Here is a 17,063-nt window from a genome sequence, read left to right as displayed (position 1 = left end):
ATATGGATGGGGTTGTAAAGGAGGTGCAAGGTAGGGCAGTGGATGTGGGGGTTGCCCTAATGAATGAGGGTGAGATTTGGAAGCTTCCGGTGTTGTTGTTTGCTGATGATACAGTATTGTTGAGTGAAGATGAATGGGAGTTGCAAGGTTTGGTGAATGAATTTGGGACAGTGTGTAGGAGGAGGAAGCTGAAAGTTAATGTAAACAAAAGTAAAGTTATGGTGTTTGAGAGGAATGAAGTCACAGAGTGTGCAGTGAGGTTGGATGGTGAGGATATGGAGAATGTGAGTGCATTCAAGTACTTGGGTAGTGTGATGAGTAAGGATGGAACTTTGGGGGATGAAGTACGTGAAAGGGTACAGCAGGGAAGAAAGGTTGTTGGTTCACTGAAAGCAGTGATGAGAAATAGGGAGGTGAGTATGGAAGTTAAGAAGTCACTGCATGATAGTATTGTGATCCCTACCCTGACGTATGGAAGCGAGGCTTGGACCTTGCAAGAGGGGAACAAGTCAAGAGTGAGAGCAGTGGAAATGAGTTACTTGAGAGGAGCATGTGGAGTGACGTGGAGGGACAGGTTGACGAATGAAGAAGTGAAGGAACGTTGTGGGGTAGATGTGGATGTGGTTGAAAAGATTAGGAGAAATACACTGAGGTGGTTTGGACATGTGGAGAGAATGGAGAATGAAAGACTGACTAAGAGGGTGTATGTAGGCGAGGTGGAGGGAGGGAGAGGGAGGGGTAGACCGAGGATGAGGTGGAGGGATGGAGTTGAGAGGTATATGAGGGAGGAGGGGGTGAGTTGGGGGGAGGGGAGTCAAATGGTGGGTGACAGAGTGACTTGGAGGCATTTTGTCTGTGGCCACCCTTTGCGGGATTAGGGCGTCGGGCTATAGATAGATAGATAGACATATTTTTCCTCCAGGGAGTGACTTCTAAATATGAGCCAATTTTCTTAATTTTTTGCATGAATGCTTCATAAGTGATATGGAACAGAAGTAGCCTTGTGGAGAATAATAAATTTGAAAAAAAGTTTTTTGGTACATTTTTGGGCCACCCGAATATATATATATATATTCAGTAAATCCTCATTTTTCGCGGCTTGGATGTTCCGCTAAAACTGCGCAAAACCCGAAACGTCGAAGTGTGAAGTTAAGAATCAATGGGAAAAATAGAGAAGTGTTCCGGTGGGACATGTACCTTCACTATCAGAAAGTACTATGACACCAAACAGGCCCCCCAACCCAAAATTAAATGAAGAGTGTTTACTAGTGCTAAAACAGCATAACACAATAAACATGCAAAGTCACTATTCGTTTTGCGTTGATTCGGCTACGATAATTCGCTGCAACGATAATAGAAAAGTTCCACCCCAAAATCCGATTTATGATAAATTTTCCGCTATAACGATTTTGCCATTGGAAAGCGCCAGGCACACGCAAGGTGACCGTCGCTTGTCTCAGGCAAGATGGTGGCCCTGGCATGCAGCACATTGTTATGGTTCAGATCCCGCCACCCCTTCAAAGCCCTGTCTTTTCAACTTGTTCATGTGTGCCCTCCTGTTATCGTTACCTCTCAGCCAAACATTGTACTACAGTAGACATTGTGTAGCACCGGGCCAACTTTACACAAGTGTGATTACTGTACTGTATTGTGTTGTTGCAACGATTTACTGTACGTGAGTAACTCTGCCTGTACTGGTGTGATAGTTTCTTTTGGTGAATTACTGTACAGTACTGTGGATTTGTGCGCCCAGTGGTAAGGTCAGTGCCAGTGTAGGCCCCAGTGCTATGGTTGATTCAGGTATGGGCCCCAGTGCTATGGTTGGTGCAGGTATGGGCTGGATTCCCCTCCCCCTAACCTGTTCCTGTCTGACTCAGAGGCTGACCACTAGTGCCTGTAAGCACAGGCTGTCCCCCAGCCACGGGGGGGGGGGGGACTTGGAGATGACTTGGACCAACACAGGAAGAATGAGGGTGGGTTGTTATTTATGGTTCAGTCTTGGTTAGGTGACTGGGAAGTTGAGTTGACGTAACCCCCCTCTTATAATGTGTTTCAATCTTCCGATTTACGATAAAATCGGTATACGATAAGCTATCACCTGATGTAACTCCATCGTAAAATGAGTAGTAACTGGGTATAACTTTAGAAGTAACCAACGTTACCAATTTTCATTATTTTACGTCCCTGAACTATTCTAACTAAGACTTACCCTTTAAGCCTAGTTTCAGTTGGGGGAGCAAATTTTGTAGGGATAGTCATATAGTGACTTAGGTTAGGCTGTCGCTCAGTAACGGATGAATGTTGCGCCATATTGGCTGGTGCAGGCGTGTGCATTTGGTCTATGTCAGGCTCTAGATCAGGCCTAGGTTAGGTTAGGTTAGGTTAGTTTGGGTTAGTTTAATGCAAAATAGTGTATTTTTAATTAATCTTGATCTTGATTTTGGGGGATAAACACACTTTTGGAAATCTTACTCAAAATTCCAAAAGGGGGATTTTCCCCCAAAAATGAGGGTCAAAACTAATTAAAGCACAGTATTTTGCATTGGAAACCATAAAAAAATTAATAAAAGAAAACGTTGGTTACTTCTAAAAATTTACCATATTTTCGCCTGTGCAAATAAAGTCGTCGTCTGTGTGTTTTAATTCCAAAATATGGGAGAGCGAGAAATAAATTTGGTGAGCTGCGGGATTTAGCAACAGGGCATCATAAGGCCCAGATGTTGAGCAGTGGTACAAGCTTCCAGTGTTTCCCACCAGGTGGCAGCACCAGTCTTGTCAGGAACAGCAAAACATAAGACCCTTCCCTGTGCAACCAAAAATACTGTAGTTCAAAGAATGACCAATAGATGGCAGCACTAACAATGTCTGGTGCTGCCATCTATTGGTCATTCTTTGAACTACAGTATTTTTGGTTGCACAGGGAAGGGGGCTTATGTTTTGCTGTTCCTGACAAGACTGGTGCTGCCATCTGGTAGAAAATATGTGAACTAATTGTACCAGTGCTGCCATCTGGTAGAAAATATGTGAACTAATTGTACCAGTGGTGCCATCTGGTAGAAAATATGTGAACTAATTGTACCAGTGGTGAACACCAAGGCGTCATTCCCCCCTGTTCATCCCTGGGCCTGGTAAGTATTGTCTTGTACACTACTACAGAGGATACAGGAAACAGGGTAGGTAGTATTGCCACCACTTTATTTTGTACTCCAGTGTTCAACACGTTACGTTCAAGCTACATTGTATATGAGGTTCAGGGCTGTGAAAAAGCATGTAAATAATGAAGGGAAAATGTTAATGGAGAGAGAGAGTCAGGGAGGGGGGGGGGTTCTTTTCACAATTCATAACCCAGAAAAAAAGATAAAGATGCTTCTGTGGACTCACTCCATATAAAGGTACAATACTGGATGGTTTTAATAGTAGTAGTAGTTCTGGTCACAGGTTCATCTGAAATGTGAACCCAGTTGACTGCAGGCTGAAATTATTGTGTAACTGATCATTTTCCAAACCAATCTTGGTAGTGATAAAGGGAAGACAGTATGGGTAGGAGAGAAGGGGGGGGGGGAGGGCAGGATACTGATAACATGACGGGTATGGGATATGGGCAGGACATCTAAGACAGTCTAGTGATACATTACTGGTGATTGGTGGGAAAATAATAATCAGCAGTACATAATTCCAATTCATTCATTCATTGCCAGACGCCATGTATCCCAAACGGGGTGGCCAAGGGCTTAGAGTTAATTGTTTTACAGGGAGGGGCACTAATCCTCCACCAACCCCACTTGACACGTAGGGATGCCAACAGCATCTGGTGTTCCCAGGCGGTCACCCATCCAAGTACTAACCAGACCCAACGTTGCTTAACTTTGCTGATCGGACGGGAAGCGGTGTACTCAACGTGGTATGGGTTCACATTTCACATGAACTACTACTACTACTACTGCTACTAAACCATCCAGTATTATATCTTTATATGGCGTGGGTCAGTGCACGGAAAGCATTTTGTATTTTTCTGGGCCATAAAGTGAGGAAAGAATCCCCCCCCCTGTAACGCTGTGTGTGTGTGTGTGTTTCTCTCTCTCTTTCTCTCTCTCAGACACTCCATCTCCCCGTATCATAGCTGACCCCCTTAATTCTCTCTCTCTCTCTCTCTCTCTCTCTCTCTCTCATCTCCCCTTATCACACCTGTCGCCCCCCTTAATTCTCTCTCTCTCTCCATCTTCCCTTATATGTACCCTCTCTCTCTCTCACCCCATCTCCCCCCCCTCTCTCTCTCTCTCACCTCATCTCCCCCCTCTCTCTCTCTCTCTCTCTCTCACCCGGAGGGTTTGGAGGGTGGGGGAGAGAGCCTTCTGCTGTGCTATCCTTTTGTCCTGCTCCTATGCACTATATTAGAATTAAGGCCGGACCACCTCGTAGGGACCGTAAGGTCTGTGTGGTCTTTGTATCTATGTAACTCTATGTAACTCTCTCTCTCTCTCTTTCTCTCTCACCCCATCTCCCCTTTTACCCTCCCATCCCTCTCTCTCTCTCTCTCTCTCTCTCTCTCTCTCTCTCTCTCTCTCTCTCTCTCACCCCATCTCCCCTTATACATACCTTCCCATCTCTCTCTCTCTCTCTTTCACATCCCATCTCCCCTTATCTGTTCTCCCCTCCCCCTCTCTCTCATATTCCTTCATCATACATCTCCCCCTTCACACACACACACACACACACACACATCCCGATTCTCATTGTCTGTACCCCCCCCTTTCTCGCTCGCTCTATCCCTTTCTTATGTGTCTCCCCCTTAACTCTTTCTCATCCCATTATCATATGTCTCCCCACATCCTCTCTCTCTCTCTCTCTCTCTCTCTCTCTCTCTCTCTCTCACACACACACACACACACACACACACACACACACACACACACACACATCCCATTTCCCCTTGTTATATGTACCTTTCTCTCTCCTCACACACACACACACAAAATCCCATTTCCCCTTGTTATAATATGTACCCTCCTCTCTCTCTCTCTCTCTCTCTCTCTCTCTCTCTCTCTCTCTCTCTCTCTCTCTCACACACACACACACACACACACACACACACACACACACACACACACACATACGGGCATCCCATTTCACACACACAAACACACAATTATAATTATGTATATTTACCCTCCTCTCACTCTGTCTTACATACAGGCATCCCATTTCATCTCCCCTTATTGTATGTACCCTCCTCTCTCTCTCTCTCTCTCACACACACACACACACACACACACACACACACATCCCATCTCCCCTTCTATATACCCTGCCTGTCTCCCCTGCATAAGGTGTAGGGGGTAAACTTTTAACATACTGTAAAGGTCTAACTAAACAGTGTGGGGTGGTTATGTACTGTATCTGTAATATTAATACTAAATATGCCACTGCAATATAATCACTGGCCCTCAAAAATGGTTAATGGTTTATATATATATATATATATATATATATATATATATATATATATATATATATATATATATATATATATATATTTAAGTTTAAATATATAAGTTTTGATGTCCTTCCATATGATGTTATTACTATTTTGCTGCCAGCTTGAGCAGTGGCAACTTTAGCGTTACATTGTACACTAATACTTACATTATACAGTGATACAGAACAATGTTATAACTGATTGACAATACCAACATCACATACGGCTGTACTCCAAACAGTACTTAGCACAAAAGACTGACAGAAATTTAGGCCAAGTTAAGGTAAACAGGGTATAGACAGGCAACTGAAACCAGATTTTAACAATGTACATACAAGAGTTTATTTATACAAAACATTCATTTACTATACATATACAGTACATGGCTATACTCTCCTCACCTTAACTTTCAGTGCCAGGAACACAACATTTTCACAGCACTTCCTCATGACTAGCACAATATTCTAGGTAATCTCTTGTTACAATTACTGTACAGTGATAATGGAAAAGATGTTAATTTTAGGCCAAGTTAGAGTATAACATGTATAATAATATTAGTTGTGCATTGAGACAAACTGTTATTCTGACATTCTTTGAAGCCTTTGTGGATCTATTTTACATTAACTTATTCAGGCCATCACAAGAAACTAATGGCAAACTGACTGGCTTTTGCAGTGTTGTGTCTGAAAGCAAACATTTTATGCCCCAGTCTGCATGACCTCAGTAAAAATTCAGTGTGAAGTGGTTAAAGCTAAATAATTTTCTGCCAGCACACATCAATGACTATGAACTAACTACTAATTGTTCTTTATGTATGTGTTATGGCTCTAACCTTAAAACAAAAAAATTATATCCCCCCACCCCTGACACACAAGCTTCAGTGTAAAAATGCCCTGTTCATATTATAGTCCTGTTCAGTTAATTTCATTCATTCATCATCCAATCCTACGTTGCCCCATTACAGGGTCTAGCTCGGGGGAACGCCATTTCTCCCATTTTCTTCGTTGCCCCATGAGGAGCATAGGAGCCCGAGGCTAGGCAGTTGGTCCTGACATTTAAGATGAGAGAGGTACAACTGTTTATAAGTACAGTGCAAAACACACCTACAGTAGATGCATGACCACCTTCTACCCATGGTCAATAAGTAAAACTTCAGCAAGTGATGACAGGACAGATGATGGAAGCTGTGAACTGCAGAGCTTGAACAACAGGGAGAGTGGATTGCTGCAGCCTGGTAGGGAGAGAGAAACTGTGTTACTAGAGTAATAAGCAGAATAACTGCACAGGAAAAGATATTAGCAAGTTAACTGATGACAATATGGGCCCTAGTGTTCTAGTACAGCAGGAAAAACATCATATGGATAAAGATCAATATGATGGTAATATTTCTTATTGTGCTGATGATCAGTAATAAATACTGCCATCATATTCATCATCTTTATCAATATGATGTTTTTCCTGCTACTGTAGTCCCAGGCTCTGAAGGTGAACCAGTGAACTACAAGCTCTTATCTTGCAGTCAGTCCTCCTCTTTTCAGGGGATAACAAGACTGGGTACATGGTTATATTAGTGCCACTGCATGAAGCCATCCTTCAATAGCATCTTGATACAACAAAATAACAAAATACTACTTATACGCTTTCACTTTCTGTATCCCACCTAACCTGATCATTTAGTGGAGTTAGGGTAATCCATCCATCCATCATCCAGCCCTATGTTGCCCCATGAAGAGTGTTGGAGCCCAGGGCTAGGCAAGATGGTCCTGACATTTAACATGAGTGACCAGCCTCACTCATTCCTGAGTGGCATTACATGAGCAACAAACCCCAACCACCCCTTGGATATTAGCATACACTGGATCAATCCAATTGGAGCACCTGACTTACCCACTAAACCATCAGGTGTCATAATTTGGTTATATGGTTACCACCCAGCATAGTAAATGGTTTCCTGGTGTACAGGAAACCATCTGGCTTGTCACTCAGTGTAGTCACCCATAGGCAGAAAAAAGGGGAAAGAATGAAGGAAAGAAATACAGAAGAGGAAGGAAGGAAGACAGGAAAGGGCAGACACCCAAAGCAGCACTACACAGTGAGTGGATGGTGAGTGCCCCCACCTACCAACAAGTTAGGGTAATAAGGATGCGGGGGGGGGGGATAATAATCATCTCAACCCTATCAAAAAAAAAAAAAAAAAAGTTGGGTGAACAGTAGGATGGGTGGAAGGGGGATGACCAAGGCCCATCAGTTAGAAACTGCCTAATATTTCTCCTAAGAGATTATTCTGCTTATTACTCCTTGCTATCCTCTTGTGTAATTTAAATCATTATAATACCTCCATACTCTGCATAAATGACATACAAATTGACAGTAGGCAGCCCTATCCAAAAATAATTAGCTAAGCAAAAGATGCTAGGCAGCTTCGTAAACTGATAATACGGAACTAGGAGTTATGCTGCTACAACACCAACTAATGGTATTTTGTGGCCTATTACACAGGCAGCTGGAGGTTCTCAGTGCCAACGAGGCAACGGTTACCAGCCTCACTTGCCCACCCCTCAGATGTAACCCTTACAGTGTCCATCCAGCTGGACCACCTTAACCCACTAAACCACCAGCCACCATAGCAAATGACATGGTGTATAGCAAACCATTTCAACTGTCACTCAGGGGCACTACATCAGAGAGAGAGACTACATCAAGGAGACAGCATCAAGTAGAGAGGGGGGGATGGGGCATTTCATCAAGTACAGGGAGGAGAGGGACTACAAGTAGAGAGGGGGGGATGGGGACTACATGAAGCAGATAGGGGGAATGGGGAACTACATCAAGTAGGAGGGGGAGATGGGACTACATCAAGTAGAAGGGGGAGGGGGACTACATCAAGTAGGAGGGGGGGATGGGACTACATCAAGGGGATAGAGGGGGAGGGGGACTACATCAAGCAGAGGAGAGGGAGGGGGGGAACTACAATGAGTGAAGGAAGAGAGGGGGTCACTATTAAGTGGGAGGGGAGGGGGGGGATAGAGAAAAGGGGGAAAGAGAGATGGTGACTGCTGCCCCATCATCGATTATTATTATTTTAAATAATATCATTATTATTATTATTATTATGAGGGGGTGGGTGTGGGGAGCTACACTGAATGAGGGAACAGACTGACAGAGAGGAGAGGATGACACCTCCCCCTCCCTTTTACCATTTTAATTATTATTTGTACTGTGATAAATACAGCCACCATTACCACCAATATTACAACTTTCACTACCAAGACACATGATAAAGAAGGAATATTTTTTAATCAAGTGGACATAAAAGGTACTATTTTTTAAAATCTAGTGGACATATATATGTAGTTTACTTAAAATAAAAACAACTGTAAAGTTCAATACATTAATTAAATTACCTTGGATGTCAAAGGGTGTAGGAAGATCTGGAAGGGTGTGTATGACGGCACACTTAGGTGTCAACTGGCAGTCCGTCTCACCCTTAAGGTGGCTGATCACTTGTCCTTGCACCTCTGTTGTGAACGGGATCAAATGAATAACTCTTGTTGGTAGGATAACTTCTGGAACAAAATTGGTTAAAAATTAAATAGTAATAAAACTGTTACAAATCAGTCCTCCAACCATTACACAACCCTTCAGTGCCCCATCAGGAGCACAGGTGCCTGGGTCTACCCTACTTAGTCCAGGCTGCAATATGAGGCAAATGACCAGTGGCTCTTTCTTCAATAATGAAAGTGTTGACAGTGAGGGGGGAGAGGGAGGAGGAAGAGGCTCAAACTAAGAGAGAAGATGACGAGAATGAAGAGGTGGAGGAAGAGGCAGGTACTACGAGAAATGGGGGAGGGGGGGAGCTGGTATTGAGAGAGGAGAATGGAGGAGGAAGTGGCTGGCAATGTGACAGAAGGAAAGAAGGAGGAGTACAGAGCTGGAACAAGGGGCACTGAGATGGGACCAAGGTGTAAGGGTAGTGCACTGAGAAAGGAGGGAGTGAGGAGTAAGGGAAGTGCACTGAGAAAGGAGGAGAAGGCTGCAAATGAGGGGGGGGGGGCTGGCACTGAGAGAGAAAGGGAGAAGTAAATTACTAACACTGAGGGAAGAGAAAGGGAGGAGGCTGGCAATAAGAGAGGAGGAAGAGGCTGACACAGGGAGGAAGAGTACAGACAATTGTTTACTGAAAAGTTACCAGTAAAGAAGTGTCAATCCTAAGATCAGTTGATGAAAATTTTTCATTATGTGGGTACCAATAATATATACCTGACCCTTTCAATATGATGTCTTTAAAATATTCATTTTCTTTATCCACAGACAATTTACATGAACTGTAATTTACTTTGAAGAGAGTTCCAGCAGCATCTTGGCTAAAAGAAGTTTGTCTCAGTTCAATATAACTGTTAGAAGAAATTGTCAAAATACAAAATACACCAACACCATACTGAAAGGTTTAGGTCAAAGTCACAAAACATTATCCACAGACAATTTAAATTTACTCTATTTTTTTAGAAAGTGTACCAGCATCTTGGCTGTAGGTGGTTCATCACAATTCAATAAAACTGTTAGAAGAATGAATTTTAAAAATAAAATACATTATCATATTGTAAGGTTTAAGGGATCCACAGCACAAAAGGTTAAACTTAAGTAGTGTCTTTAAACATACGCTCACTATTGCCACATTATTTCCTTCAGCATTATATGAACCTCAAGTGATGATTTTTTTTTTAATGCTAAGAAGAAGGAACCAAAGGCCACGAGCCCTCAAAAACTGTTCCTTCCAAGAGAAAAACAAAATACAAGAGGTGTCTGAAAGCCATATTTGACTCCTCCAGTTATGTCTCTTAAAATATTGGCTGGAGGTAAAAAAAAAAAAAAAAAAAAAAAAAAAAAAAAAAAAAATCTAATACAGTGTTGCTCCATGAACGTAGGAGCCCGGGGCTAGGCAAGCTGGTCCTGACATTTAAGATGAGAGTAACCAGCCTCACTCATCCCTGAGTGGCATTACATGAGCAATAAACCCCAACCACCCCTTGGATATAAACCTAAACCGGCTCAATCCGATTGGAGCGCCGTAATTACCCACTAAACCACTAGGCACCATAATTTGGTTATATGGTTACCACCCAGCGTAGTAAATGGTTTCCTGGTGTACAGGAAACTATTTGGCTTGTCACTCAGTGTAGAGTCACTTGTAGACAGAAGGAAGAAGAAAGAAAGATGGAAAGAAAGACAGAAGAGGAAGGATGGAAAGAAGAAAGAGAGGAAAGGGCAGGCACCTGAAAGCAACACTGCATCGAATGAGTGGATGGTAAGGGCCCGCACCAACCATTAATAACAAAAACTATGCCAAAAATGACATGCCAGATTATTTTATCAGTAATATAAATCCACCTGACAAACTATGAATCATTCAGATATCAGAGGAGTTTTGTTACCTCCTGATAAATGCACAGCTGGACACATACAGACAAAGGTAATTGTATACAATGACAGCAAACCCAGGCAGATATGACTAACCTTGCATCATCCAGGTATTGGTGAGTGACTGGAGGCGTTTACCAAGAGACAGTGCTTGTTTGTGTGACACTAGAGGCCTTGTGTGTTGCTGCTGCCCCTCCACAGTGGATGATGGGCAGGCCTTGTGTGTTGCTGCTGCCCCTCCACAGTGGATGATGGGCAGGCCTTGTGTGTTGCTGCTGCCCCTCCACAGTGGATGATGGGCAGGCCTTATGTGTTGCTGCTGCCCCTCCACAGTGGATGATGGGCAGGCCTTGTGTGTTGCTGCTGCCCCTCCACAGTGGATGATGGGCAGGCCTTGTGTGTTGCTGCTGCCCCTCCACAGTGGATGATGGGCAGGCCTTGTGTGTTGCTGCTGCCCCTCCACAGTGGATGATGGGCTGGCCAGGGGATGAGTAGCAGGGTGGAGGAAGTGGGCAGCTTGGATGATCAGTTTCAGCTGCCACACTAACAATCCTGCTCGCTGGCTCAGATCTGATACTTGCTGAATGCCCTGTGGGATAACAAGTCACTTTAGCCCCTTCTCTGAAATTACACAGATCTTCAGTACTGTATAATCCTGCTATATACAGATGACCTTATTCTGCTTGGGTAAATATAACAAACTGGAGAGGTCAGACACACCACTAGAACTGCCTGTTCATACACAGCATCCCAATATTTCTCCCCCAATTCCTACCTAAGAAAAGGGATGAGGTAGGATGCCCCTTCCTCCCCACCAGAGAGTATAACAATCACACAGCATACCCAGTGACATATGCCACAGTCATTAATACATCACCCAACAATCTGAAGTAGAGTATAACAATCCAACAGCATACCCAGTGACATATGCCACAGTCATTAACACATCACCTAACAATCTGAAGTAATGGTTCCACCTTATAAGTACAACCTGGTTAATCATCTTCCCTTTACCACTTCTTAACTTCTTCTGTCACACACTTATAAAGTATTAAAGGTACCACTCAACTTTTTCTCTGCCATCCACACATACACTACTCAAAATGACAATGCAGTTACTTATACAAAACCCTAATACAAAAGGTCTCCTGATGTTACCAGTAGTTATGTTTATGGAAATATGTTTGTATGAAAGAGTACATAACCTATGGGGAAAATGGGGACTGGGTGTTCAACCACCACCAACTTAACATCTATAATGCTATATATATATATATATATATATATATATATATATATATATATATATATATATATATATATATATATATAAAAGGCAATTTTAAACAAGACTAAAGGTTAGTTATATCTAAAGCACACAAAATTAGCAAATAATAGTGCTTATCTATTGGAATGGATGCATAAAGATCCCAAGATAGGCTATTGGAATTGAAACCACATCCTCAAATTCCTTACGCTGGCTGCTGATTGCATGCACGTCATAAACACAAGTGAAGTAACCCTTAAAGGATTAATGCTGCTGGCAATACATAGGAATAATTTGTCTTACTATTGCCAGAAGCCTTAATCCTGTATGGGGTGTCCAGACACAAACTGCTTCCACATTACCCTGTCCTTTGGCTGCCCTCCCTCCAACCCATATCCTCCTCTCTCATTTAGCTGGCTGCCCTCCCTCCAACTCATATCCTCCTCTCTCATTTATCTTTCCAGTTCATCCTCCCATCTTATCCTCGGTCTCCTCCTCCACCTCATGCACACACACTCCCAGCCAGTCTCTCGTTCTTCATCCTCCCCACATGGCTAGTAATTTAAGTACTTGATTAACCCACCAGTTCACAGAAAACTATTCCTCACACGTTACCAAACTCCAGGATACTTGACATCTTAATCTTGTCCCAATTGTTGTAATGTCTGAGGCGATACACTGGCAAGTGAATTTGGCTCTCTTTTGTTTTTTTTAATTTTTCTTAGAAGGAATGGTTTGTGGGCTCCTGGCCTTTGGTTCCTTCTTTCTTGCATTAAAAAAAAAAATAATTATAATAATAATAATGGTTCCTATCCCAATAACAGCATGAACAAGCCTCCATAAGTTTAGTGTTAAAAGTGGTTTAGTTTCTGGTACTATGATATTCCATCTAAATGACTTCCTTATGCAGTGTTTGTTAACACTGAGTGAAGACAGATTTAGTACACAAGCCATTTTATAAACAATTTCAGCTTAATAAAGTATATAAAGAGAGATGTTTTCATGTGGTGTACTGGTCAACTCCACTGCCAGGTTTGACAAACATTCCTCAGCTCCCTCCCTATCCCCAGAAAAGTGGATGGTGAACTGCAGGAGGAGGGCAGCTTCGGCCCACAGTTCACTGGGTTCATATTTCAGATGTGCTTTAAGACACTATTACATGTGTTGTGTGGTGCTGGTGTAGGATCTGTACATTACACTTAAATGTGTTGTGTGGTGCTGGTGCAGGATTTGTGCATTACACTGACAAAATATAACAAACATCACCTGTAGTGCTGCCAGGGGGTTGGGTATGGCCTGGGGCATTCCAACAGACAGGTACTTGTACATAATAATTACAATGACAAAATATAATAATTACACTAACAAAATATAACAAACATCACCTGTAGTGCTGCCAGGGGGTTGGGTACGGCCTGGGTCATTCCAACAGACAGGTACTTGTACATAATAATTACAATGACAAAATATAATAATTACATTAACAAAATATAACAAATATCACCTGTAGTGCTGCCAGGGGGTTGGGTACGGCCTGGGGCATTCCAACAGACAGGTACTTGTATACAATTGTCATAAGTGCTGCAGTGAACCCATTTTCATTGTCCTCTTCTCTCCTGTCATTGCTGCAGCCTTCAGATGACCCCAGTGACCTGGATGATGCTGATGATGGTTTGGTTGATGACCAGGATGACGTATTGGTTGAGGCTGTTGACGATGAGGGTGATGTTCCACCAACATGCACCAGCTGAGCAGAGCAGCCACTGACCTCACTAAGTACACAGCTGTGAAAGTGTTGGGCAAGATATAATCTATGACAAATAAATAAATAACTACATCAATTCATCCCAACTCTTATACAACCATCAAGTTAAATAAATAAACTTAAGTATCAAAGAAACTGTAAAGTGATGCACACAAGTACATAAAGGATTTTTACGTTAGGAAAAGACTGAATGAACACCAAGATTATTAACAGGAATGAACACCAAGATTATTAACAGGAATGAACACCAACATTATTAACAGGAATGAACACCAAGATATTAACAGAAATGAACACCAAGATTATTAACAGAAATGAACACCAAGATTATTAACAGGAATGAACACCAACATTATTAACAGGAATGAACACCAACATTATTAACAGGAATGAACACCAACATTATTAACAGGAATGAACACCAACATTATTAACAGGAATGAACACCAACATTATTAACATGATTAACATTAACATGGGACTCAAGACTGACCCCTGATGCACACCAACATTCACGGAAAACTCATCGCTCAAATCTCCATTCACTCTCACCTGAGTGTGGGCACCCACATACATGGCCATAACCACCCTAACCAGCCACTCCTCCAAGCCAAGCTTTCACATTGCCCACTTCACCTCTCTAGGGACTCTGTCAAAGGCCATTTCCAAATCAACAAAAACAAAATACAGATCCCTTCTCCTACCAATATATTTTTCCTGAAGCTGTCGAACAATGAATATGGCATCAGTGGTCCCCCTACCTGGCATAAACCCAAACTGCATCTCATCAATATTCTCTCTTTCTCTAATCATAGCTTCTAAAACTCTCTCCATTCCCTTCATTATCTGATCTAAAAGCTTTATACCTCTATAATTTCCTCTTTCCAGGGCATCACCCTTCCCTTTATACACATTTACAATTACACTCTTCAGCCAATCATCTGGGACAACACACTCATAAATAATCCTATTTATCAGGTCAGTGACTAAACTCACACCTATATCTCCTGAGGCCTTCAACATTTCGGCAGTCAACCCAGACACACCTGCTGCCTTCCCCACCCTCATCCTGCCTATTGCCTCACTCACAGTAGCAGTATCAATCAAAGGCCAAGGGCCAGACACATGCAAGTATATTGTAGGCTTTATGGGTGACTCTACACTGAGTGACGAGCCAAAGGGTTTCCTGTACACCAGGAAACCATTTACTACGCTGGATGGTAACCATATAACCAAATTATGGCGCCTGGTGGTTTAGTGGGTAATTATTGCGCTCCAATCAGATTGAGCCAGTGAAGGTTTATATCCAAGGGGTGGTTGGGGTTTATTGCTCATGTAATACCACTCAGGGATGAGTGAGGCTGGTCACTCATCTTAAATGTCAGGACCAACTTGCCTAGCCCCGGGCTCCTACGCTCCTCATGGGGCAACGTAGGACTGGATGATGGATGGATGGACATAAATGATGTGACAAATAATACAAGTTACACCTGCCATGAAGGGATAAAAACAAACACTTCTCCACGCTGTATACACACAAGGTTGACTCACTGAGCCAAGCCATGTCCATCACCAGCATGCAGCTGTATACACACAAGGTTGACATGGGCTGGGTCTTGACATCCAACGCCTGCATCATGTCCTTAACGCCTGACAGACTCTCACTCAGCCAAGCCATGTCCATCGCAGCGCATCATCCCTTCACAAATTTTCTTGTTGTCCTCGGCCGATACGTTTCTGTGGATTAAAATGGTTTCATGTGAGCTGGATTGGGGTAATGGAGTTGTTCTTACCATGAGAGGGTTAAATAGCAATCTCAGGTTACCAAAAACTTGAAATAGAATACACATCCTTGGTCTCCCTCTCCCTCTCCCCCCCTCCACCTCACTCACATACACTCTCCTAGTCAGTCTCTCATTCTCCATCCTCTCTACATGGCCAGACCAACTCAAAGTATTTCTCCATTTCATCCTTGGTCTCCCCCTCCCCCCTCCCCACCTTACTCACCCACTCTCCTAGTCAGTCTCTCATTCTCCATCCTCTCTTCACACCCACCTGAATATGTTACATTCATGTTGCTACACTCATCCTTGGTCTACCCCTCCCCATATGAGTCTATTAGGTGGTGCTGTGTATCTATCAATCTGTCTATCTATCTATTTGTCTATCTACTGCGTTGATCTGTGGGCAAAATGAATCTATTACGTGGCACTGTCTCTATCTATCTATCTGTCTATCTATCTATCAATCTATCTATCTGTCTATCTATATGTCTATCTACTGCGTTGATCTGTGGGCAAAATGAATCTATTACGTGGCACTGTCTCTATCTAAATATCTGTCTGTCTATCTATCTGTCTATCTATCTATCTGTCTGTCTATCTATCTGTCTATTGCTCGAGCAGTGAGGCCAATTCTGCTCTATAAATATAAATGCATCAAATATTGCTATCTATCTATCTGTCTATTGCTCGAGCAGTGAGGCCAATTCTGCTCTATAAATATAAATGCATCAAATATTGCTATCTATCTATCTGTCTATTGCTCGAGCAGGGAGGCCAATTCTGCTCTATAAATATAAATGCATCAAATATTGCTATCTATCTATCTGTCTATTGCTCGAGCAGTGAGGCCAATTCTGCTCTATAAATATAAATGCATCAAATATTGCTATCTATCTATCTGTCTATTGCTCGAGCAGTGAGGCCAATTCTGCTCTATAAATATAAATGCATCAAATATTGCTATCTATCTATCTGTCTATTGCTCGAGCAGTGAGGCCAATTCTGCTCTATAAATATAAATGCATCAAATATTGCTATCTATCTATCTGTCTATTGCTCGAGCAGTGAGGCCAATTCTGCTCTATAAATATAAATGCATCAAATATTGCTATCTATCTATCTGTCTATTGCTCGAGCAGTGAGGCCAATTCTGCTCTATAAATATAAATGCATCAAATATTGCTATCTATCTATCTGTCTATTGCTCGAGCAGTGAGGCCAATTCTGCTCTATAAATATAAATGCATCAAATATTGCTATCTATCTATCTGTCTATTGCTCGAGCAGTGAGGCCAATTCTGCTCTATAAATATAAATGCATCAAATATTGCTATCTATCTATCTGTCTATTGC

General features: G+C 42.4%; 1 pseudogene; it reads right to left on the bottom strand.

Annotated features, from left to right (window-relative positions):
• Positions 1–3,794: 3,794 nt before the first annotated feature.
• On the bottom strand, positions 3,795–3,915 carry LOC145417065 (5S ribosomal RNA; annotated as a pseudogene).
• Between the last annotated feature and the right edge of the window lie 13,148 nt (positions 3,916–17,063).

Source organism: Coenobita brevimanus, chromosome 108 (genome assembly GCF_032717465.1).
Source record: "Coenobita brevimanus isolate Jiangsu-jjx chromosome 108, ASM3271746v2, whole genome shotgun sequence".
Classification (NCBI taxonomy): Eukaryota; Metazoa; Arthropoda; class Malacostraca; order Decapoda; family Coenobitidae; genus Coenobita; species Coenobita brevimanus.
This window is presented reverse-complemented; position numbering and strand designations above follow the sequence as displayed.